Consider the following 23,042-nt stretch of genomic DNA (forward strand, 5'->3'; position numbering starts at 1 on the left):
AGTGTCTTCAGAGTATCCACCATAATTTGTGTTTGCCAATCTACTTGTCGAACATCCTTCTCCTCCAGAATATATGTTCCATGAAAGTAAGCCTGTCTGGATCCCTGCTGGGCCCCAATGCCCTCCTTGCATAGCATTCAGCACAGAATAGGGACTCGATAGGTGCAGAGTGCTGAGTGTATTCTTGTCCCCTCCTTCTACAAGTGTGGGGACCATACAGCCCAGCTGGCCTGCCTGTAGCTTGCAGGAACAAACACCCCAGGCCAAAGATTCGTCCTGTTTTCACAGCCCTCTTCCCCATCTTAACCTCACACATTTTCCAGGACTCTTTATTTGGTTGGGCTCCTGGCTAATGATCAATGTCAACTTAGTAATAGGGCAGCAATTTGGTGGCAGATGTTTTCTTGGCAGCACTAGTCACTGGTCTTAGTGGGGGCTTTGGGTCTGGACTTGAAACATCAATGCCCAGTGCCAGCCCCCTTTAAAGATTTCTCTGCAAATAAACTCAAATAAACACTCTGGGCTTCCATTAACGCCCTTCCAGCTGACCCTGGAACAGTGGGCCTTTCAGGCCTGCTACTGCAGCCGCTCCCTGGGCAGTTAAAACACCCCAACCTGGCCTCCAGCCTCTCCTCTCTGGGGGCCACCAGGCCTGCCCTGACAGCCACCACACACAGCAGGATTTCGTCTTCCTCCTTAAAAAAGGGGAGTGGGGGAGGCTTTCAAGCAGGCAATTTACCATTCCAGACACAATCTTTCAAAGAGAAACAAAAACTCTCCCTGTCTGAGGCAGACCACTAAGGCGTGTGTGTAATAAGATGCTAATACAATTTAATGATATTTCGGCTGGAAAACCTGTCCTCAGAGCCTCCTTGTGTCGGGAAGGCCAGACATTCAGAAAACAAGAACTGCATACTCTTAAATGGCTTTAAACGGGGGTCAGAGCCCCATTCTTTCCTATCTCTCATTAACTTTAATGCCTTCTTAGGGACAGTAATTGCCGTTACAAAAATGATTTTGTGCACACAGATCCTCAAACTTGCTTCTCTAAGCACAGGGAAGCCTGAACTCTCCTTCGACACCCATCAGTGCCCACCTGCAATTCCAAGTGTCCCAGAGTGCACCCAGCTCCCCTAGAACATGCTGCCCACACCCACCCTCCAGACCCAGTTCTGGGCACATACCAAGGGGATCCTGGGAGAATGAAAGGGGCTTTGTCTATTTGTCCTTCAGCACCTCTCACCCTACTCTCCACCTCAGAGAGGGCAAAGCTCAGTCCACTTGCTCCCACAGATGGTTGCCCATTGGCAACTGCAGGGTCCTTCTGATCCCTTCTTCAGAGAAGGGACTTGGCTCTTCAGCCTACCCTAAAGGGGAGAGATCAAAGGTCAAAGCTGCATTTGGACCCTGTCCAGGTCATTAATAATAATAGTAAGAGTGACTAATACTAATCAAGTGCTTACCACATGCCTGGCTTTGGGTTTAGTCTTCTTTATGCAATATTGCTTAATCCATGTACCCTCCATGACATAGGTACTATTATTAACCCTATTTGTAGATGAAGAAACTGCGTCACAGAAACTTTCTGATTCCAGATGGTGTACCCCATCCCACTGGGCTACAGTACACAGGCCTACAACTCCTGAGTGTGGCTGGGGTACGCCAGATTCCTACGGGCACCTTCCTGGGTTCCTAAGCTTTAAGCCACATGGTAAGGGTCCCAGGAGGGCAGAGAAAGCCAGGGGTACTCGCCTCCTCACAACTCTGACCTGGCCTTCCCTCAGAGAACCTAGAGGAGAATTTTGAGGCCCACAAAGAGCCTGCTGGATGAACTATGAAGAATTTGGACTGGAAGCCTCTGACCTGAGTATTGGGTATAAGACAACTACCTCCCTGTTAACAGGTACACCAGTTAACCAGGACACCCTGCCCCCAACTTCAAGGACATGGAAGTCAATGTCAAATGCCTAACCTTGACTCTGGGGTGCACCTGGGGCTGGGGACCAGCAGTCCTATTTCACCTGTCAATGAAAGCTAAGTGGAGATTTATGAGAGCATCTTAGATTAGTATTACTGGCTCTTTAACCAGGCAACTTAGGGAAGGGAAAAGCATGTTGGATGGAAAATATTTGCTGCATCTCAAGCCCAAACAACTTTATCCTTAAACACTTCATCTCCAAAAGTGCTGGGGAGACCCCTGGCCAAAGAGTGTCAAATCCAACATTCACTGCAAGTCCTGCTGCCTGGGGCAAAGACTTCCCTCTGTGAGGCATTTGCTGTGGAACCAAATGCTTTTCCACTCTAAACAACAGCCAACAGCACTTGGGACAACTGAGAGGGCTCCAGATCAAACAAACATCCTCTTTTTCTACCATGCAAACTTTCTCAATAAATTATTCGCCCACTTCGGATCAAAGCCTGTTTTTGCAGCCTGTGACCTAAAAAGCAAATAGCAACTCTTAAACATGAAAGCCCTCCTCCCTGCCTGGGTCGGCTTTATTACTCATTCCTTCCCCTTACAGTTATTCTGTTGTTATTTTCCTCCTCTGCTTGTTAGATGGCTCTGCCAGTTCCAACCTGCCCCAGGAAGATGGGACAGAAGGGATGGTACTTCACTTGGGGTCCTAAGGTGAGCAAGGAAGTCAGGGTAGGGGAGAAGCCAGCACCCTGGGAACCCAGGAAACAGGGCCAGGCCTGGTTGGCAGTTCCCTGGCTGGTCCTTTTGCCAAATGTCCTACTGGGAATTTTACCAGTGAAGAGAGTTAATGCCACCCTGGGAGGAGGGGGCAGGTGGCCCTACCACCACCAGGGCCCAGGAATCGGTTTGCAAACAGAACCGTTAATGGGACCTCCTGACAGCTTGCCTGGGCTCAAAGCTCAGGGCTCCTCCCCTATCAACAAAGGTGAGATGGCAGGTCAGGCTTGCCCACTCAGGCCCTCCCCATGTCTTGGGCAATGCTGAGTGCAAACATGATGCCTCCTGATGATCCCCTGCAAACTCAGCCTGTGGGTGAAACTTTGTCTCAGAATCCTGCAGATGAGCAGCGGGAGGGGGGCGGGGGCGGGGGCGGGGGTGGCGGGCGCTAAGTGCAGGGGCAAGGTTTGGAAATCTGCAGAGACCAGAGTGACCCGCTGCAGTGTGCCCTTGGCACTGGGCAAAGGGAAACATGGCTCTTCCCGCTCCCACCAGCCCTGGGCAAGAAACTTGCGGCGAAGATTGTAAGAAAAATATAAAAAGTCAAGTGCCCTGGCGGGTGGCAGAGTGTTAGGAGGTTGGGGGTGGGGGTGGGGGTAGGGATGGCACGCGCCTCCAGTCTGCCCCTGGAGGCAGTCCGTGGGACCGCAGGCTGGAGGCGCGCCGGCGTGATTCCGACCGCGGGAGCCGGGAGGAGGAGCCGGAGGTGGCTGCGGGGGGCTCTGGCCCAGGCAAAGGAAGGGCAAGAGGCGGTTCAGGCCGGGGGTGGCGACGGGAGATGGACTGGACGCCCGGGCTAGGGGGAGGAGGGGATTGGGTGAAGCGGTTAAGGGCCCCGCGCCCCTTGTGGAGTGAGCAGTTGTGGGGAAGTGTGTGTGTGTGTGTGTGTGTGTGTGTGTGTGTGTGTGTGTGTGTGTGTGTGTGTGTGTGATGGTACAGTGAAGCCTTCCTGTTTTGCTGACATCCCCATCTGACTAATCGCGAAGCTGACCCCCGTCTCATCCCTTGGCCTGGAGAAGAGGGTGTCTCAGGGCCCAGGGATAGGCGGGAAGGGACCGGAGGGAGCCACAAGTCTGCACACAGGCGGGGAAGAGGCGGGAGGGAGCCGCTCCGCAGGCGCAGGCGAGTGGGTGGGAAGAAGGGAGGGAGAGAGGGAGGAAGAGAGGAAGGAGGTGAGGCCGGGAAGATGCCACTGCCTGGGGGGCGGGGCCGGGCCGGGGAACGGGGAGAGGGACTGCAGCGGTGCTTGGTGGGGGCGGGGGCTGCAGTGTCACTCATTTGGGGGTCGGGTATGTGAGTCCAGGCTGGGGCTGCCACTAGCCTACGTCTTCCCGGTACCACCCAGGGCGCAGGGGCGGAGGCGGAGAGCCGGGGACTGCAGAACCTACCCCAGAGCGGGACGCGAACCCGCTGAGTTGGGAGAAGGTAAACAAGGGCCACGCCCCCTGCCGTCGCCCCGCGGGCGCGCACCCGCGGCTCCGGCCGCCGCGGGTACATTTCCACTCTCTCAGCGCTTCTCCCCCGCCGGACTCCCGCGCAGCCCTGGAGCGGGGAGCTGCCCCCGACCCAGCCCGCTCCCCCCGTGCCGGGACTGCGCACCCTCTACACTCACCTGGAAAGGGCGTCCCCCACCCCTCCAAATAACTGTGTTTAATTTGTGCAGAGCCTCAGCGCCCGGGAGCTGAGCACGCTGCCCCCGCGTGCAGCGCCCGCGTGCACCTAGCCCGGAGAGGGGGCGACAGGGCGGAGGCAGTGACCCCCGGAAGGTGTCTGGGACCCGGCCGGCTGCACGTGAGCCCAGCGCGGGGTCATGTGCACCGGCTCAACCCGGTTCGTCGTCCGGACGTGCTGCGTACCAACAAAATGAAACTCGGGGCGACAGGAGGGCAGTTAACTCTAGGTCCTCCGAACCCTCGTCCCCGGCCGCACGATCTCCCCTTGGCACAGGTCTCCCGCTGCAGCCCCTCCGCCCAGCTCGAGCCACGGGGCAAGTTGCAGCCCCTGTGCGCCCCCGCCCGCCCGCGCCCCCTAGGCTGCCCGGGGGCTCTTTGCCGCAGTCATTAATAAAGAAGGTCGCCAAACTCACCCTTCCAAAAGTTGTTGTAGCATGCGCCCCTCTCAGCCTCCCCGCAATGTACTCTTTAAAACACGACTGACCAACATGCGCAATCTCTCTTCCCTGTGCTGTGCATCCCCCCTCCCCCCGCGCGCTGGCTTCCTAGAACAGGCAGCCAGCAGGAGAGAGAGGGAGCGAGCGAGCTAGAGACAGAGCGAGGAGCGCTGGCAGATCTGTTGCAAAAACACAAAATAACGCTGTGGAGATGCGCAGGGCCCATAACTGGGGGCTGGATCTTACCTTGCTCCGTGGTGCCCTTCCGAGGGGCGCTGCCCTCGGCTACGCGCCGCGGCGGGGACCGGCGCGGGAAGGATGCTCCCGAAATCCGGAGCTCCTGGGGCCGGCGCGGGCGGGCGGGGGGCGCGCATCCATCCGGGGTCGCGGCGAGGGAGGCGACGGGGCCCGCGGCGTCCCCAGCCCCGCGCCTCTTGCCAGGGACGGTTCAGCCCGAGGGACCCGAGCCCCTGCCTTCTACCAGTGAGCGCAAAGTAACTCCATGGACACTACTCACCCCCACCAAAAAAGAGCTTCCAACTGCGATGGCCGCGGTCGGGACCATTCACCAACCCCCCTGTGTATGTTTCTGTTTCTTTTTAAACCAAGACTTCCTTGTGATCTCTTTAGAAAAAAAAAATGTGTTGGGGTGGGGGTGGGGTGGTTGGGGGCGGGCGGGAGGAGCAAGGGAGGGGGAGTAGCCACTTTTTTCTTATTCAGTCCGAGCTCCACTCCTGACAACCCCCCTCCGTAGCCCGCCACCCCCCACCCCCCACCCCCCTGCGCCCAGTTGTTTGGCTTAAGAAACGGGTCCAGGTAGCGTTGCAGGCCTCAGGAGGGAGGGTGCCCTGCCGGGTTGCCAGCATGCCTGCACCTCGAGCCCGGACTCCCCATGGACTCTGGGGCGCCCCCAGCCCGCCCTGTCCCCAGGGCCGGGCCCGAGCGGCGGCTGCGCCCGAGCAAGTCCCATCAGGTCTGCTCACACTTCACACACTCACCCACATACCCCGCCCCTCCACTCTCTCACTCACACTTTCTGCTCACACCCCGCCCCCTTCTCGCCCCAGACCCGGGCGGTGCCCCCCGCAACCTTAAAAAAAAAAAAGGCAAGCTTATACTTAAAAAAATCTTTTGGCGCCATATTAATGACGTACTTAAAATTTGCCATTTCTCCCTGCGTCAAAAAGACGTTTCTTTGCAAATAGCCTGAAGGCGACACTCGCGGAGGGAACGAGGTTTGCATTGAGCACCCCGCCTCCCGGGGCTCCAGCGCTGGAAGACCCTCGCCCTAGGCCCTGCTCCTGAATCGCTTGTTTAAAATGCGAATCGAATAAATCGCGTGGCGTTTTACAGCCAGAAGTGAGCAGAAAGTGCTGGCAGGAGCGGAGGGGAGGGCGCGCGCGAGTCTGGGGGAGGGGGCGCGGCCCTCCTCCCCCACCCCCAGCAGATGGAAACTACCATCCCGGGCGGGGAAAACTTGAAATTGTGGGCGACCTCTAGAAAGGAGGGGCAGTCCATAGAGGGTCCCTCTCAGGCTCATCGCCCCCTCCTCCAGCCCGGGTGCCTCCTGGCACCCAGCTCTGCCCCGCATTTCCGGGGGGTGGGGAACGTAGTGATGGGTGGGTGGCTGGCTGCAGGTCCTGGCCCTAGAGGAGTTTGCCCCGGGGTATACCCTTCCCCTTGCTTGTCCTTCCCATTCCCCATAAAGGGTTAAAAACGGAGGGGCAACTTCCAAGGGTTGGCACTTGGCGAGGAAGCGGGGCGCCCCTCTCCCCACCCTTCGCCTCCTCGCCCCTCCTCCTCCGGCTCCACTTCCCGACTTGACCTTGTGGTGCACAAACAGTGCGCTCGGATCCTCGCAGTTTCTGGAAGAAGAGCTTGTGCTCGCCAGGCAGGCGGACTGTGAGGCGGCTTGCGAGCGGTGGCGGGGCCTTGGGTCGGTTCCCAGAGCCGCGGGCCACACCCACTCAACCCATAGTGCCCGCCGCGCTCACCTTCTCTCGAGGAAGGAGCCGGGCTGGCCTCCTGGATGGGGAGGAGTGAGAGGCAAGCTGCAGCTTTCTCCCGATGCTCCCAGCTCGGGGGGAGGTGGTCTGGTCTCGGGCGGGATTTGGGGAGGGAGACCTGGGAGTTTGGCCCAACATCCCCAAAGCATCATGGCCAACTTTTTCTTCACCCTACCTTTTGGGCGCCCCTCAAAGATGATCCAATAATTTTTTCAGCTCACCTTTGGCTTTGAAGGCACATGGATGAGTAATGAACTGGGTCAGGAACCAGCTTCCCTCTCCAAGACTGAAGATTGTTTATTCTTTTTTTCCCCTCTGCCCCCTACCAGGGGAAGATAAATATTCAATTTACATAAGGTGACATTTATGTCACAATTAAAAAGATTACCCAATGGAATGTTGTGAACACATTTCTTATAGGAGAAATAAATCTAATAATAAACTCATAACAGCACAAACCTTCTGACAGGATTGATTGTCTACACAACAAAGAGGGAGATGATGGATGCTGAAATAAGCACTTTTGCAACAAGAAAGAAACAGGACCTCACGGGAATCAGTTCAATATTTCTCTTCCTTGGCCTTCATTCACAAAGTCTGGGAGGGCTTGTCTGGCAAGATTGACAGTCTGGGTATCACCTCCCACTTAGACCTGGCTTTAGCTCTCAGTGGTCAGTTGGTAGGATTTGCCAAAGCCCAAGTCAGCGCTTGCCGACAGTGGCAGGCTGTGGGCATGTAATAAAATGGTTAAATACTTGGGTTCTAATCCTGACCCTTCAGTTCAGAAGCTGCTTGATGTGGGCAAGTGAATTCATCTCTCTGGTTCTCTTTTTCCTCTTCTGTGGAATGGAGTGGTGGCAGGGTTCCTAAGGCCATGTGTACACACATGTATACATGTACATATATGTATATATGTACATATACATGCTGTGTGTATAAAGCAGGGCCTGGCTCAGAGTGCACAAGTGCACATTAGAACTTACCCTGGTGCCTACCTTTTGGAAGGGTGAATGTGCCCTCTAAAAGCTCTTAATGCTAAAAAACTGGGGACAGTGATTTGTGTCTTACCCTCTATGAGGACATATACAAGATCTCCCAGTGTGAGCAAAAGGGAAAGCCAGAAGAAACTGTGACAGATGGTGGGCTTTGTGACCAAGGTCCAGATGTCAGTCTCAGCCACACATCTGAGGTGGGAGTGAAGGCACCAATTTACAGTGGCACAGTCCAAGGGGACTGCTCTGGTTAGGTCTAGTTGCAGAGGGTTTACATGCAGGAGAGGACTGGACATCCCCTTAGCCATCAGGACCCCACGAATCTTAGCAAGCAGTTAAAAAATGACCTAGAGAGCCCTAGCTGGTTTGGCTCAGTGGATAGAGCGTGGGCCTGCGGGCTGAAGGGTCCCGGGTTTGATTCTGATCAAGCCCGAGGGTTAATGGGCTGATCCCCAGTTGGGGGTGTGCGGGCGGCAGCCAATCATTGATTCTCTCTCATCATTGATGTTTCTGTTGTTCTCTCCCTCTCCCTTCCTCTCTGAAATCAATACAAAAATATATTTTTAACAAATGACCTAAAGAGATGGAAGAGGGAGGGAATGACCATTTATACAGCGCCCTATCTGTGCTGTACACTGTACATGCCATCCCATTTCATCCTCACAAAAACCCATCTTACCTATTCTGAAAGGTTTAGTAACTTACCAACAATCATGCGGCTAGCAAGTGGTAGCAGAATTGGCACCTAGTCCAGCTGACCTTGAAGCCTATGTGTTTTCCATTCACCACACTGCCAGAAATAAAAAGTATTAGTATTAATGGTTTGATTGAGGATGGGGGCCTGATTGCCGTGTAGCGGATAAGAAAGAATTTTATGTGCAGCACCTTGATTCTGAAGTGATTCCCTGAGTTTGGATATGACCCATGTCCCCTAAAAGGTCCTTGGAAGATACTGCTTGTTTAGGACTGGAAGCTCCATCAGAATCCTTGGGTTCCTACAGCTCTCTGCTGTTTAAGGTTAACCTTGGAAATGTTAACAGAATGATAGCCATAAAGCTAATTATAACTTTTTAATGTTTACTAAAAGTCTCACAAATCATTAACTTTTTACAGAAAAAAAAAGAGAAGAAACATAAAGTTCTTAGAGATGTAATCACTCTTTTTTTCCCCAACAAATATTTATTGAGTGCTTCCTGTATGCCAGGTACCATTCTAGGTGCTGGGGACACAGCACTACCATGACAGACGAAAATGCCTGCTCTCCTGGAACTTTCTAGTGAAAGGAGATACATAATTTGTTTATTTTTAAAATATATATATTTTTTATTGATTTCAGAGAGGAAGGGAGACTGAGAAAGAGATAGAAACATCAATAATGAGAGAGAATCATTGATCGGCTGCCTCTTGCATGCCTCCTACTGGGAATTGAGCCCATAACTTGGGCATGTGCCCTTGAATGGAATCAAACCCAGAACCCTTCAGTCCTCAGGCCAAAGCTCTATCCACTGAGCAAAACTGATTAGGGTTACACAATTTGTTTAGAAAGTAAAAAGATAGCCCTAGCTGGTTTGGCTCAGTGGATAGAGCATCGGCCTGTGGACCAAATGGTGCCAGGTTCGATTCCAGTCAAGGACACATGCCTGGGTTGCGGGCTCAACCCCCCAGTAGGGGTGTGCAGGAGGCAGCCAATCAATGATTCTCTCTCATCATTGATGTTTCTAACTCTCCCTCTCCCTTCCTCTCTGAAATGAATAAAAAAATATATTTTTTTAAAAAGAAAAAGAAGTGGTCCAGAGATAGTACCCTTGGGCACTGCAAGGTTAGGAGGAATCAGCAAGATGTTAAAAAAGAAGTATCCAGACATTTCTCCAAAGAAGAGATACAAATGGCCAATAAGCACACAAAAAGATGCTCAACATTACTAATCACTAGGGAAATGCAAATCAAAACTACAGTGTGATACCACCTCATACTCAGGATGGCTAAGATAAAAACAAACAAATAAAACAAAACAAAAACACAGAAAACAAGAGTTTATGAGAATGTGGAGAAATTAGAACTCTTGTGTATTATTGGTGGGAATGTAAAATAGTACAGCCATTCCTCAAAAAATTAAAAAATAGAATTACCTTTGTTCCAGCAATTCCATTTCTGGATATATTCCCCCCCAAATTGAAAGCAGAGTCTTGAAGAGGTATCTGTACACTCATACTCACAGCATTATTCACAATAGCTAAAATGTGGAAGCAACCCTTTTGATGGATGAATGGATGAGCAAAATGTGGTATATACATTCAATGGAATATTATTCATCTTTAAAAAGGAAGGAAATTCTGCAGTGTGCTATAGCATTAATGAACCTTGAGGTTCTTACGGTAAGTGAAATAAGCCAGTCACAAAAACATAAATTCTGTGTGATTCCCCTTGTATGAGATATCTAGAGTGGTGACATTCATAGAGACAGAAAGTAGAATGTGGTTGCCAGGGGCTGGAGAGAGGGGGAAATGGGGAATTACTGTTTAATGAGTCCAGTTTCAGTTTTGCAAGATGAAAGAGTTCTGAAGATGAATGGTGGTCATGGTTGCACAATAATGTTAATATATTTAATATCAATTAATGCACAATTAAAAATAGTTACAGTAATACAATTTATGTTATATCTATTTAACCACAATAACAAAATTGGGGGGGGGGGGTGCGTGGAAGAAGGAGGAGGAGGAGGAGGGGAAGAATCCAGAGAGGTTGAAGCCAAATGAAAAGAGTTTCAGGAGGAAGGAAAGGTTCTATGTCCAAAGCTGCCAAGGGGTCAGATGAGATAAGGGCCGACAATTATTGATCATTAGGTTCATCCAGGTTGAAGTTATTGGTGATCTTGACAATAGCTATGTCAATGGAGTGACATGAGCAAAAGTTTGATTGAGTGGGTTCAAGAGAAGGTAGGAAAGTTTATAATTGTTATAGCTTGTTCCAAGAGTCCACCTGAAAAAGAGATGTCCTCTGTGTATCTATGTTTACAGAGATGGATAATTATGTATCTGTAGAAATTCAATTCAAACAACTTTTGTTGAGGATCTCCCAGGTTCTAGGCATGGTAATGGATGCTAAAGACACTGAGAAAAATAAAACACATTCACTGCCTTCCAAGATTCCACAAGAATGATATAGTAAACGGTGGGGAAACGTGAGATACACACAAAATGATATACATGGCTAAATATATAGTTAGCCTGGGCATCAATTTTTCCAGCAAAATAGACAATGTGGTTAAAGCTGTGGATTCTGGATTTGGGCAGTCTTGGGTTTGAGTCCTATCTCCATCATTCACCTGCTCTGTGATTTTGCATAAGTCAGTTAATCTCTCTGTTTCTTAGTTTCCTCTGTAAACTAGGGATACAATAGTTTCCAAACTTTAGTGTGCCTGGGATATTTGTTAAAAATGCAGACTTCTGGGCCTCATCTCCAAAAGTTTTCAATGGGCAGGTATGGAGCAGGGCCCAGGGATCTACGTTTTTAAACAAGCACCTGGATGCTTGATGCCCTTGGCTTTGAACCACACTTTGTAAAAGACTAGGAACTTATCCACATGATACGGCATTGGCCTGGCACTCAGTAACTGCTCATTTAACAATAGCTGTTCTTCCACCGGAAGCAAAAATTCTTTCTAATAACTTGCAATTGATGTCCAGAAACAGAAGTCCAGCATACATTGAACACATTAAATTGAGAAAAGAACACAAGAATCGTTCAATAGTTATTCATGGAATATTTACTGAGTGCCTACTATGTTCTAGATCAGGCATGTCAAACTTGCAGCCCATGGGCCTCATGTGGCCACAATGAATATTTTGTGGCCCGGCCAATATAACGGTATGTAAGAAACATTTTAATAAAAATTTCATAACTTAATTTTTACAGTATCCTGTTATACATCATCATTATTAATAACGAACTACAACGTTCCCTAATGACTGATTACTATAATCCTGTTGCATTCATTTCCCTTACGTGCCTTACACGCAGGCGCACCATTTCTCTCCACTAATACTAGCAGCAAATATTTTAGCAGCCGATTGCCACGTCGTTAGTCTTATACTGACTTGTTTGGTGTGTGCAACAGGAAATATTTTGCTTTCGGAGAACAAGAAAAATAGGTTTATTTGCGTTACACTTATTAATTTGTGCAGTTATTCAATGTCTGGTAAGTTAATGTTCAAGAAAATATGTTAATTTTTATTGAAATGTTCTATTATTTTATGTTAACGATTACACATTTATTTCAGCCCTTTGTATTCAGCATGTCTCTATCGAAATAAACCTACGTTTCTATGAAAATGAAGCTTTTGTTTTTTTGCGGCCCACATAAACTTAAACCTTGTTTCTTTGGCCCATGTTAGCCTTTGAGTTTGACATGCTTGTTCTAGACCTGTGGTCGGCAAACTGCGGCTCGCGAGCCACATGCGGCTCTTTGGCCCCTTGAGTGTGGCTCTTCTACAAAATACCACGGCCTGGGCGACTCTATTTTGAAGAAGAGGCGTTAGAAGAAGTTTAAGTTTAAAAATTTTGGCTCTCAAAAGCAATTTCAATCGTTGTACTGTTGATATTTGGCTCTGTTGACTAATGAGTTTGCCGACCACTGTTCTAGACCAATAGTCAGCAAACTCATTAGTCAATAGAGTGGCAACAGAGCCACATGTGGCTCGTGAGTCGCAGTTTGCCGACCACTGTTCTAGACAGTATTCAAGGGCTGGGGAGACAGAAAATATCTGACTCAATAATTTGTCTGAGTCGTCAGGTAGGTAGAAGCCCAAATGTAGTTTGCCACATTTTCTAGCAGCCAAGTGAGAAGTCCTGTGTTTAATCACTAGCTGCTTGAGGTCGTACTTGTCCAATGTTAACATGCACACAGTTACCTGGGACCTTATTCAAGTGCAGATACTGACTCATTAGGTCTGGAGTCGGGCATGCGAATCTGCATCTCTAATAAGCTCCCAGGTGCTGCTGCTGCTGCTGGTCACACATCACACTTGAAATATCACAGTTTTAGAGTGTTAGGAAAACTGGATCACTTGTCCTCAACATTGGAGTGCCTGTAGACATCTGGGGAATCCTGAAGGGAAAACATGAAATCTGGGAAGACTGCACAGATGCAGGTGTGGTTTGCTCACACTTTCTTCTGTCTCCTGTTTCTGGAATCCAGTCCTTATCCTCTCACATATGGTCAATGGCATTAGGTGGCCTCCTCTAAGGGAGAGAGACATTCATTCTGTTGGTCATTTGGTAAATTTTTGCTGGCTGCCTATCTATGCCAACCTCTGTGCAAAGCACATACTTTGGCATTCAAGAGAGTACTAATCCAGCAGCTTCCGCCTCCTAGGCTCCAGGCAGGGGCTGCAGCAGGGGTTTGGGATAGAGAGAAAAACTGCCCAGGCAGTATCTGTGGCCGAAAACACTGCCCTGGCAAGACCCAGCCATGGCTCTTTCTGTGTGCACTGTAAATGCATGCCTGGGAGAGGCACCCCTCTGCAGTCGTTGCCAAGTGGTTTAAGATGGTACGGACCAGCACCAGGAGATGTCTGGATGATGTGCCAGCCAGGCCACCTGTCTCTCCTCAGACTCTCAGCCCCAGCCCAGTGGCCACAGATGGCAGAAGGCAATGCTGGTCCCTGGGGCCTCCAAATGCCTCTCTGGAAACTGGCAGCAGACAGTAACTCCAGCCAAGTCAGAGGCCAGCTTGACCAGAGTCTGAGTGTGAGACACCCCACTCGGAGCTGAGGGGCCCAGCCTAATCCAATAACCACCAAGAACCAAAGGCACTGGCTCCAAGTCAAGTTGAATAAACAGTTCAAGCAAAAGCCTTTCACCCTTTCTCAGGGTTTCTGATAAATCAAAGCAAATCCTTCCCCCACCCCACCCCCCAGTCTAGCAACCTTACAGAGACCGCTCCCGTGCATTTACTGAGGGTAACTTGGTTTTATTGAAAACCAGAGGCCCAGTGCACCAATTCGTGCCTCGCAGCCCTGCCTGGCACCCCGCCTTGGCCTGGCACCACCCATCACCAGCTCCACCATCCCGGGTGGCGGTCCTGCCCTCTGCCACCACCACTGGTTGTGTCTGCAGGGCCATCCGATTGGGCCCGCTCGCACCCGCCTTGGCCTGATGCTGCCCGCCCACTCACCTGCTCCACCATCCCACCGTGGTCCCACTCTCATCAGGGCCAGCAGCGCCTCCACGGCCGCCCCGCTGTCAGTGCCACATCACTGACACCTGCCATGTTCCATGCCACCCCTGGTGGTCAGCGCACATCATAGCAAGCGGTCAAACTCCCGGTCTCCCTGTTGAACTCCTGGTCGAACAACCGCCCAAGGGGACAATTTGCATATTAGGCTTTTATTATATAGGATAGCACACATTTAACAAGCACCTACCCAAACAAGGCTCTATCTTAGGGCAGATTTGTCTTCAAGGGACTTAGGCCCATTTAGGAAGATAATTCCTTAAGCATATGCAGGATAGTCAAGGTAAAGCAAGCCATTTTGGGAGCTCGTGGGTGGAATAGTTAGGGAGTTTCTTGAGAAGGCCATTGATGGACCTGCATATACCATAGACGCAGTTCAGGTGAGATGGAGGGTGAGGATGTTCCAGGGAGATGGTGATGTCTGCGAGGTCCATAGCAGTGCAGTGGGGTATAGAACACAGTGCTAAGAGCTGGTCCTCGGTGTTTCCTGAAGAGGGAACTGCCCTTTGTACAGGAATATATACTAGTATGCTGCCTGTGGGTGAAAGTGAGCCCTGAAGTTCCCCAAGTTGAAGGGGGAGATGAGAGTGGCAGTCTACTTCCAGGAATCTACGTGGAGGGACCCTCTGATATGGCACAAGAAGGTTTAAGAATGTCAGTACATCACTGTAACAGTGAAAAACTGGAAACAGCTTGAATGTCCATCACTAGAAAATGGGCTAAATAAACCTGTGTAAAAAGAAGTCAAAAAGAAGAATTGTTGTGTTGTTTTGTGTGTCTGATGTACAAAGAGCCCTAATAAAAGTGTGAAGTGTAAAAGCACATTTCAGAATACACAAATATTGAATCATTTTATTGTACACCTAATAATAAAGCAAGTTTCAGGCTAATATGCACAGTATAATCCCATTCACATTTAAAAAATACCTACAAAAGTCTACATTTTTATCTCAACACGGACACACAGAGATATGTAATTTCATAGAAAAAGCAAAGTGTTTGGAAAGATAGCCATCAGACTGATGATTGGTTGCCTGTGTTGGAGGTCTGGGAGTGAGGTTGGGAAGGCGTGAGGGGCTGGAGTGGGGGCTGTAGAGATGGAGGGGAAGAGTTGACTGTGGTTTTTGGAGGAGCCCCAAGAAGCGCATTGCATTTGGGCAGTGCTGGTTGCCCCACAGGTGATTAGACTTCTCCAGGAATAGAAGCATTGTTGGGGTGGAGGGAGATGCTCCCTGAGCCCAAAGGTGGGCTAGAGTGCCATCCTGGAGGGCAGGGGCAAGAAGGCTGCCATCTGGTTCAGCCCTATACTGACTGGGTGGCCTGGCGTCTGTTTGGCCTCTTTGGGCCCCAGTGGCAATGTCCCTCTGGGCTTATCTGGCTGGCCCAGCCTGAGATTCTTAGTCCTTCCAGAGCCTTCTCATGGAGGTTGAGATCCAGCAAGGCATGGAAAAGCCCCACTTTGGTCTGCTGGGATTGAGGCTTGGGCCAGGCAGGGACTGGGAACCATGTGGGAAGAGAGAAGTTTCCAAGTAGCATGGCCTCCTGTGGGGGCTCCCTCCTCTGACAGGGGAGTACCATTTCTTCCTAACACATTCAGCTTGAGGATATCTGGCCCAGCCTGGCTCCTTTAGGGAGCAAATAGGGGGATAATTTATGACCTGATGGGTTCTAAACAGTTCATGAAACTTACTACTAAGTGAGGGTTCTGAGCTGGGGGAGAGAGGTGGAGACTGCTATAGGCCTGGGCTTGGGCTCTGGGCCGAGGGATGTTGGTGTGAGCTGTGTATAGGTGCAGATCTGTTCTGCATACAATTCCTATGGTTGCTCTGAGCTAGCTTCAGGCTACAGAGATGTGTTATACTGGTATGAGGCCTCTGCCCTGGGATACCACAGGACAGGCGAGGGGCATACATTGGATTTGGATAATAAGTGGATAGGATGCAGGCTCAGTGTGGAACCAGAAGCAGCAAGGCCAGCTGGCCCCAAGATTCCTCACCCCAGTCAGGGCTTCCTTAATGGTGTCCTGGCCTTGTCCAGCCTCCCACTGCTGGGAAGGGCTCCAGGGTGCAAGGTGGTTGCTTGGGAGCCTCCTGCAGACACTGGGGAGCAAGCTGTTCCTCCCTTAGGGCTGTGGACAAAGTGACTTGTGAACCTGGGCTGGCCTTGAGCATGTAACTGCTGGACATCCAGGACCTGCAGCTCTGGCTGGTGGCAAGCTGCTTCCAAATGTGCTGGGTCTCCAGCCAGGCCCCGGGGAGAGGCTTGGACAGGAACTGGCGCTGGATGCTTGTGCAATGGAGATGCTTGGAAACAAGGAAATTCTTGTTGAGCTGATCCCCACTAGGCCAGCTCCAGGCAGATTACCCACCTAGTACAGTTTCTCTAAGAGAGTTCTACCAAAGGAGAAAACCCTCATTACCCTGGCATCCAGTTGGGTCAAGAGAGGCAGATTCCTTGGGGGGGCAGAGGGGACTGTGTTGGGCAGTGGGGGCTTCTCTGGAGAGCCTCTATTATTGGGCATCTAACCTCTTACCTCTCTGTCCCCAGCAGCCCTCAGAGTTCAAGGAAAGGCCAGCAGGTCTTAGGTGTCCAGTCCTCTGGCTGGCCAGGATGAGAGGACATGCCCAAGAAAGAACAGGCATCTTTCTTGCCTCAGAAGACCTCACAGCCAAGGTGAGGAGGTGAGATTCCTAGGCTGGAAACAAGATGAGGGAGATCATGAGTCAGTGCTGAAGTGTCTGCTTTGGCCCTGGGGATGGGAGTCAGGGAGGAAATGATGGAGCCAGGAAGGAGCCACTATGTGGGGGAAGAGGGAAAAGAGAGGGCACAAATATGCTTGTGTGTGCACATGTGCATTTGTGTGTACCTACGCGCGCGCACGCGCGCGCGCGCGCGCGCGTGTGTGTGTGTGTGTGTGTGTGTGTGTGGTGTGTCTGAATGTATCTACACATGCTTGATGTCACATCTCTGGGGGCCCCATCTTCTGTGCTACCTTCCCAGTCAACCTAAAAATAATTTCCATTTAACTTCAGGATTTGTTACTTGATGTAGAAGATGCTTGCCTAGCAGATATACTTTTGTACCCACACTTTATCTAAGATTGAGTTAAAATGAGCCTGCATTATTTATGCATACACAGGATGACTAGTAAGCAAAAGGCAGACTAGAACAGCCCAGATTTGGCTGGAAAGTCCATATAAAAATGGTCCCTATATGGATAATAAATTGGAAGTATGCATGGATTGGCAGAGATGGCATTGATGGTGATGACGATGATGATGAAAAAGGACCCAATATGGCTACTGGGGGTGTCATCAGCCTTTTATCTCACCCACATGACATAGAATTGGGCACATGGCAAGCACTCGATATTTACTTAATTTATTTGGAGACATTAAGAAAGAATGTTCACATATGTGACACATGTGAAAATATGAAGCTTGATGATTGATAATTCATAATGAGAGACTAAAGTATCTTTTTAAATCCTCACCTGAGGATATGTTTTTCATTTGTTCTAGAGAAAGAGGAAAGGAGAGGGAGAGAGAGAGAAACATCGACCAGTTGGCCTCATGCATGTGCCCCAATTTAGGATTAAATACACAACCTGGGTATGTGCCCTGACCGGGATTGGAACCCAAAACGCATCTGTGCACAGGACAATGCTCTAACAACAGAGCAACATCGGCCAGGATTGAGATTGAATTCAAAAGTCAGTTTATTAGCTAGAGGACTGAGGGGGGATTCAATTTTCAAAATGAAAGATTAGAGCCATGGAAGAGTGATAGATTGATAAATAACTTGTTGAGACTTGATGAAGAGGTAGGAAGAGAGATAAATTGTGGCCAGATGACAGGTCAAATAGATCATATAGGTAGATAGGAAAACAGAAATGTAGCAATAGCATGGGAGAGAAAGGTAAGGATGAGAGAGACACTGTGGTAGACAGAATAATGTCCCCCCAGCATATCTATGTTGTGCTTCCCAGAACCTGGAATATGTCATGCATACATACAGCAACAGAGGCTTTGCAGAGAGGATTAATTTAAGGATGTTGAGATGGAGAGATTATCCCAGTTATCCAGGTGGACTCAATCTAATCTCAGGTTCTACCACTGACCTCTTTTTTTGTTTTTTGTTAATTCCCACCTGAGGTTATTTTCCCCTTGATTTTTAGAGTGAAAGGAAGGGGGAGAGACACACAGAGAGAAATATCGGTGTAAGAGAGACACATCCATTGGTTGCCTAGGCACACACCCGACCAGGGCCAGCCTGCAACCGAGGTAGGTGCCCTTGACCGGAATTGAACCCAGGACGCTCTGTCCACTGAGCAAAACTGGCTAGGGTCCCACTGACCCCTTTTTCACCGTGTTCCAGCCTCCCCTGCCTTCTTTTCAGTTCTTGATCATACCAAGCTCATTCCTACCTCAGGGCCTTTGAACTCACTGTTTCCTCAGTCTGTTCCTTCTTATCACTCAGATCTCACTTCATGTGAGAGTTGCCTTCCTGCTTCCAGATTTTTGTCCTAAAGCCTTAAGTACACTCTGTTCCTGGGGACTGGATTGGGGTAATGGGATGTCCAAGCTCCTAGCCTGCTCTGGCTGGCACTCTCCCCAGCCCTGGTTCCCACCCAAGGCTGTGGGATGGAGCAGTGTGCATGAGTCATCAAGCCACAGACACAGTCCCCTTGTTGGAGGGACCTGAGCAATTATGTTGTGGCAAACTCACAGGGCCAATGGCCCAATTGAAAGGGAAGGTTAGGAATTTCCCCAAGTCATTCAGACTCACATAAGGCCAGAAGGGACTAGAGAGTGGAGGAGCTAGGAAGTGGCCTGTGTGGATGGTGCTGTTACCTCTCTTTGGTTGGCTCTGTGCCCATCGCAGAAAGGCCAGGCTGTAGAGGAGTAGATGGCTCATCCCAGTCTGAGAGGGCCTTGGCACTCTCGACTACTCCTCCATTTACCTCACACTCACTGAGCACCTACTGTGGACCAGGTCTATGCTGCCCTACTGGAGGTCAGGCCCTGCCCTGAGGAGCTTACAGTCTAGTTAGGGATGTAGGCTGGCCAGCAAACCTTACAGATCTACCGGACGAGGGCTCAGCATGAGGTTACACAGAGAAATCGCACTCAACTCCGGCTCATGGAGCAGGTGATGGGACTGGAGGTGGTGAGAGGGCTCGCTGGAAGGAACCAGGTGGAAGGGTGTTCCAGGCAGCAGAGCCAGCTGGTGCGGTAGACTCCTGTGGCGGCCATAACGAAGTATGTACCACAAACTTGGGTGGCTTAAAAATAACAGAAATGTGTTCTCTCATAGTTCTGGAGGCTGGAAGTTCAAAATCAAGGAGTTGGCAGGGCCATGTTCCCTCCAAAGCCTCGAGGGGAGAATCCTTTCTTGCCTCTTCCAGCTTCTGGTGACTCTGGGCATTCCTTGGCTTGTGGAAGCGTAACTCCAATCTCTGCCTCCATCTTCACTTGGCCATCTTCCTTCTGTGTCTGTTGTCTCTGTGTCTTCACACAGTGTTCTTCATGTGCACCTGTATCTGTATCCAAGTGTCCCTCTCCTTACAAGAATTCAGTCAAACTGGATTAGGGCTACCCCAATGGCCTCATCTTAACTCAATTAAATCTGCAAATACCCTATGTCCAAATAAGGTCACATTCAAATGAGGGGTATTAGCACTTCCACATATCTTTTTGTAGGGACACAATTCAACCCCTAACAGCTGGCAAAGGCTTGGAAGGCATGGAGCTCAGGGCCAGAGCTCTCCACCATTTGCTACCTAATTGTTCACAACCTTTGTATACATGTTCCCTGGGTGGCTCACTGGTCCTTACACCTGCCTGGCATGTTCCCACCTCCCCAGACCCTTGCTCCCACAGTCCCCTTGTCTACACCATCCCTGCCCAGCCTTCTCACTGCGCCTGGATGTCCCCATGATAGGCACTCATCAACTCCAAGGTAGAACCATCCCACACCAACAGCTCTGAGTGCTGGTCCCCCTTGCTTTGGCCACACTGTATGCCCCAGGAGCTCCCTGTCTCCCTTCTTCCACCACTTGGGGCCCCATTGAGTCCACTTGGCCCCACCAGCGAACAGCGCTGCAGTGGAGCACTGCCAATCTGAGACAATTTGAATGGCTTGCAAAGAGCCCCTGACCCAAATCATCTCCCTCACCCACCACTCTGGGTCAGAAATTCCACCACTGGCAAGTTTGACAGCACCCACCCCTAATAAAGGCAAATGTCCCTGAGGGGAGACTCTGCCAGTAGTAGCTGGATAGGGACTTGCCTCCGGAGCCTGGCAATCTGGTGCTATTTCACTTAAGTCCTATAGGAAACTTGCCTCTCAGGAGCAGGAGGGGCCAAAGAAGACAGGCTATTCTGCAGAGCCTTGTCCAGGGTGCAGGCTGCGTGGTAGGGGAAGCTGAGGGCAGGCCCAGTGGCCCAGTCCTGCCCAGACAGAGATGCACTCAGGCGCCAGGATATGCACTAAGCTCAGCCTCTTCCTTCTCTCCCACCCGCCTTCCTTTGTTCTGCACCTCCTGGCAGAAAAACCCCCCTCCACATACTCCCAGCAGCTGGGCTGTTAGTGGCCTTTGGACTAGGGAAAGACTGGGGCCTCCCAGGGCCCACACCCAGGCTGACACTCACAGGGAGTGGGGAGAGGCCTAGAACTGTCTTTCCCTGGGCACAGTCCCACAGTGTCCTCACCCGGTCATTCCTGTTGTGCCTTTCTCCAACGGGAAGGGGCTGGGGACAGGGAAGGGGCGGGGCCCATACCTGGAGGGAGGCATTGTGCTGCCCCTGGCACTCAGTCCCACACTCTGTACGGAGGCTCCTCGGCCTGCTCTTCCTTTCCTGCCAGAAGAACTGGAGGGTAGGATGGGGGTTGTGCTCACCACAAAACCCCAAGGGTCTCCAAAAGGCTCATTTGGAAGGGAGAACCAGCCACATCTAATAAGGAACTATTTCAGTTTGCCATAATCAAGTCTAGCTCAGGGCTGCCCAAAATAGTCAGGTAACAGGATCCAAGTGTCTGCAAAGATGGTTTGGCTCCTGAGGCCTGGGGGTCCAGTGCAGGCCCAGGTTGGGGTCAGGAGGGTGGCTTTAGCCACTGCACCCAGATTCCAGGCCCCCTACCGCCTCCTCAGGGCTTCAGTCCAGGCCTGGCCCCTAGTAAGTCTTTAGATAATGAACCCTCTAAAATACCCACTCTTACCAATCCAGTCAATGCCCACATAGCAGACATGAACAAAATTCTTTTTAGATGAAGGACTTCATGCAAAATTTCATGGTGCCCCAGAGAAGATAAGGAATGCTTAGGGTTTGGCTAAGCCTGGCTTTGAACTTGCTGCTCACAGGAGAGAAGGCATCTCCAGGCCTAGCCTGAGCCTATGTTGGGGGTTCGGTCAGTGGCCTGGGTAGCTGGGTTGGCTTCTTTCCCCAGAATGGTCTCTCTGCTTGGTTACTGAGGACAGCTAAGTTGGCAGCTGCCTCCACTCCAAGAAGCACACCCTTTTAGTGACTCCAGGGGCCCCTCATGGGCTTAGTCCTCTGCCCTCATTGTCCCCTCCTTTACAGGGGAAGAGGGAGGCCAAGCAGGGCATGGCCCACAGTCTGACTCCTGAGTGTGGCACCAATGCCGGGGTAGGAAGGAGCAGACAGAGACACCCAAGGGCACCTCTGGAGCAGGGGTGGCTGCCTTTGCTCAAAAAAAGTGAGTGCTCAGGTCCTGCTCTGCAGCAAAATCCTGCTGTGTGTCCACTTTCCTCATTAGGCCCTCAGAGACAACCTGAACAATGCGTGAGGCGTGATCTGCTTTATCAGGGGCACGACCCCACCCAGCAAGCCCCACACTTCTAAGTATTTTCTGGAGGTCCTTGTGCAGCACCAGAAAGGAAGAACACTTTCCCCCCGACCCTATCCTTGCACTCTTGGGATAGCTCATTCCTCCTCTGTGCCACCTAAGCGCCTGAGCCCCAAAGCTACAGTCTAACAAATGATTAATGCCTGCTCCACCACTTGGTAGCTGTTTGGCCATGGGCAAGGTACTTAACCTCTCTGGGCTTCATCTGCCTCACATATACAACAGAAATAATAATAATAACAGTTCTTATCTTAAAGGGTCGCTGTGAGGATCAACTGAGATCACCCAGGGGCTGGCACAGAGTGAGTGCTTAATAAACAACAGATGGCACGAATAACATTGTTATTATTGGTAAGTATTCCTCTTTAACCTACTTCTCCTCTTCTGCCCCTCTCCTCCAGCTTTCTGAGTCCAGACTTGTTGCCCATCTAAAGCCTCTGCAGTCTGAACCGGGGTGGCTGGTCAGGTTCTGCTCCCTGGTGAGCAGGAGACAGGGATGTGTGTCCGAGCATCCTGCATCCCTGGTCGTAAAGCATTCAGAGATCCAGGATGCTCTCACTTTGGTCACCATCCACACTCTTAATTCAAGGGGATTTCAAGAATCAGTATTTCTGTGGTAGAAGCCAAAGCCAAGAAACAGAGAGGGTGAGGGAGTCACTGAAGGCCACACAAGCAAGCTCAGGAAGAGCCAGTGAGAGCCTGCCGTCCTCTCTCCTCCCCACCTGACTCCACGGCTCTCATTTCTTCGGAAGCCTCCCTGGAAGCCTTCCTCTTGAGCTTTTCTGGTCGGAAAGAGCAGCAAACAAAGTGTAGAGCCAGCTCCCTGGGCCTGGAGCCCTGAGCTCCCAGGGCAGACCCACAGGCTGACTGAGACGTTACCGGAGTTGATGATTCAACTTCCTGCCTTTTAAGAGCGCCCAGACCACAGAGGTTTCTTGCTTGGAGGAGGGGGCATCTCCTTGCTAAGGGCCAGGCAGAGCGGGAGAGGCCCTACCACAAACCACAAGCACTAGGCAGTGCATGGGGCAGGCCCGTGGGGCCACACCAGTACCCTGGCCTGCAGTCTGTCTCTTTGGGTTAATGATTACCAGCTAGGGTGACCAACTGTCCTGGTTTGCCTGGGACTGTCCTGGTT

General features: G+C 50.8%; 1 protein-coding gene and 1 long non-coding RNA gene across 8 annotated transcripts in view; one reads left to right on the plus strand and one right to left on the minus strand.

The window, feature by feature from the left end:
- Nucleotides 1-16,652, minus strand: part of JADE2 (jade family PHD finger 2) — a 63,168-nt gene extending 46,516 nt beyond the window's left edge. The window contains exons 1-2 of one of the 7 annotated variants that reach the window (XM_080672821.1): nt 4,782-4,876; nt 1,185-1,367 (exon numbers count right to left, since the gene is read on the minus strand). The gene's annotated coding sequence lies outside the window, so the exon portion shown is untranslated. Of the gene's footprint in view, nt 1-1,184; nt 1,368-4,307; nt 4,391-4,781; nt 4,887-5,051; nt 5,423-6,630; nt 6,761-7,032; nt 7,134-16,571 lie in introns of those variants that run through there. The other 6 variants (XM_080672825.1, XM_080672824.1, XM_080672823.1 and 3 more) reach the window with 6 other exon arrangements.
- Nucleotides 3,113-4,862, plus strand: LOC308250350. Its single transcript, XR_013960837.1, has 3 exons — nt 3,113-3,219; nt 4,041-4,120; nt 4,359-4,862. It is a non-coding gene; the product is annotated as an uncharacterized lncRNA (long non-coding RNA).
- Nucleotides 16,653-23,042: the final 6,390 nt, after the last annotated feature.

Source organism: Plecotus auritus, assembly GCF_963455305.1.
Source record: "Plecotus auritus genome assembly, chromosome: 6".
In the NCBI taxonomy this organism is placed as follows: Eukaryota; Metazoa; Chordata; class Mammalia; order Chiroptera; family Vespertilionidae; genus Plecotus; species Plecotus auritus.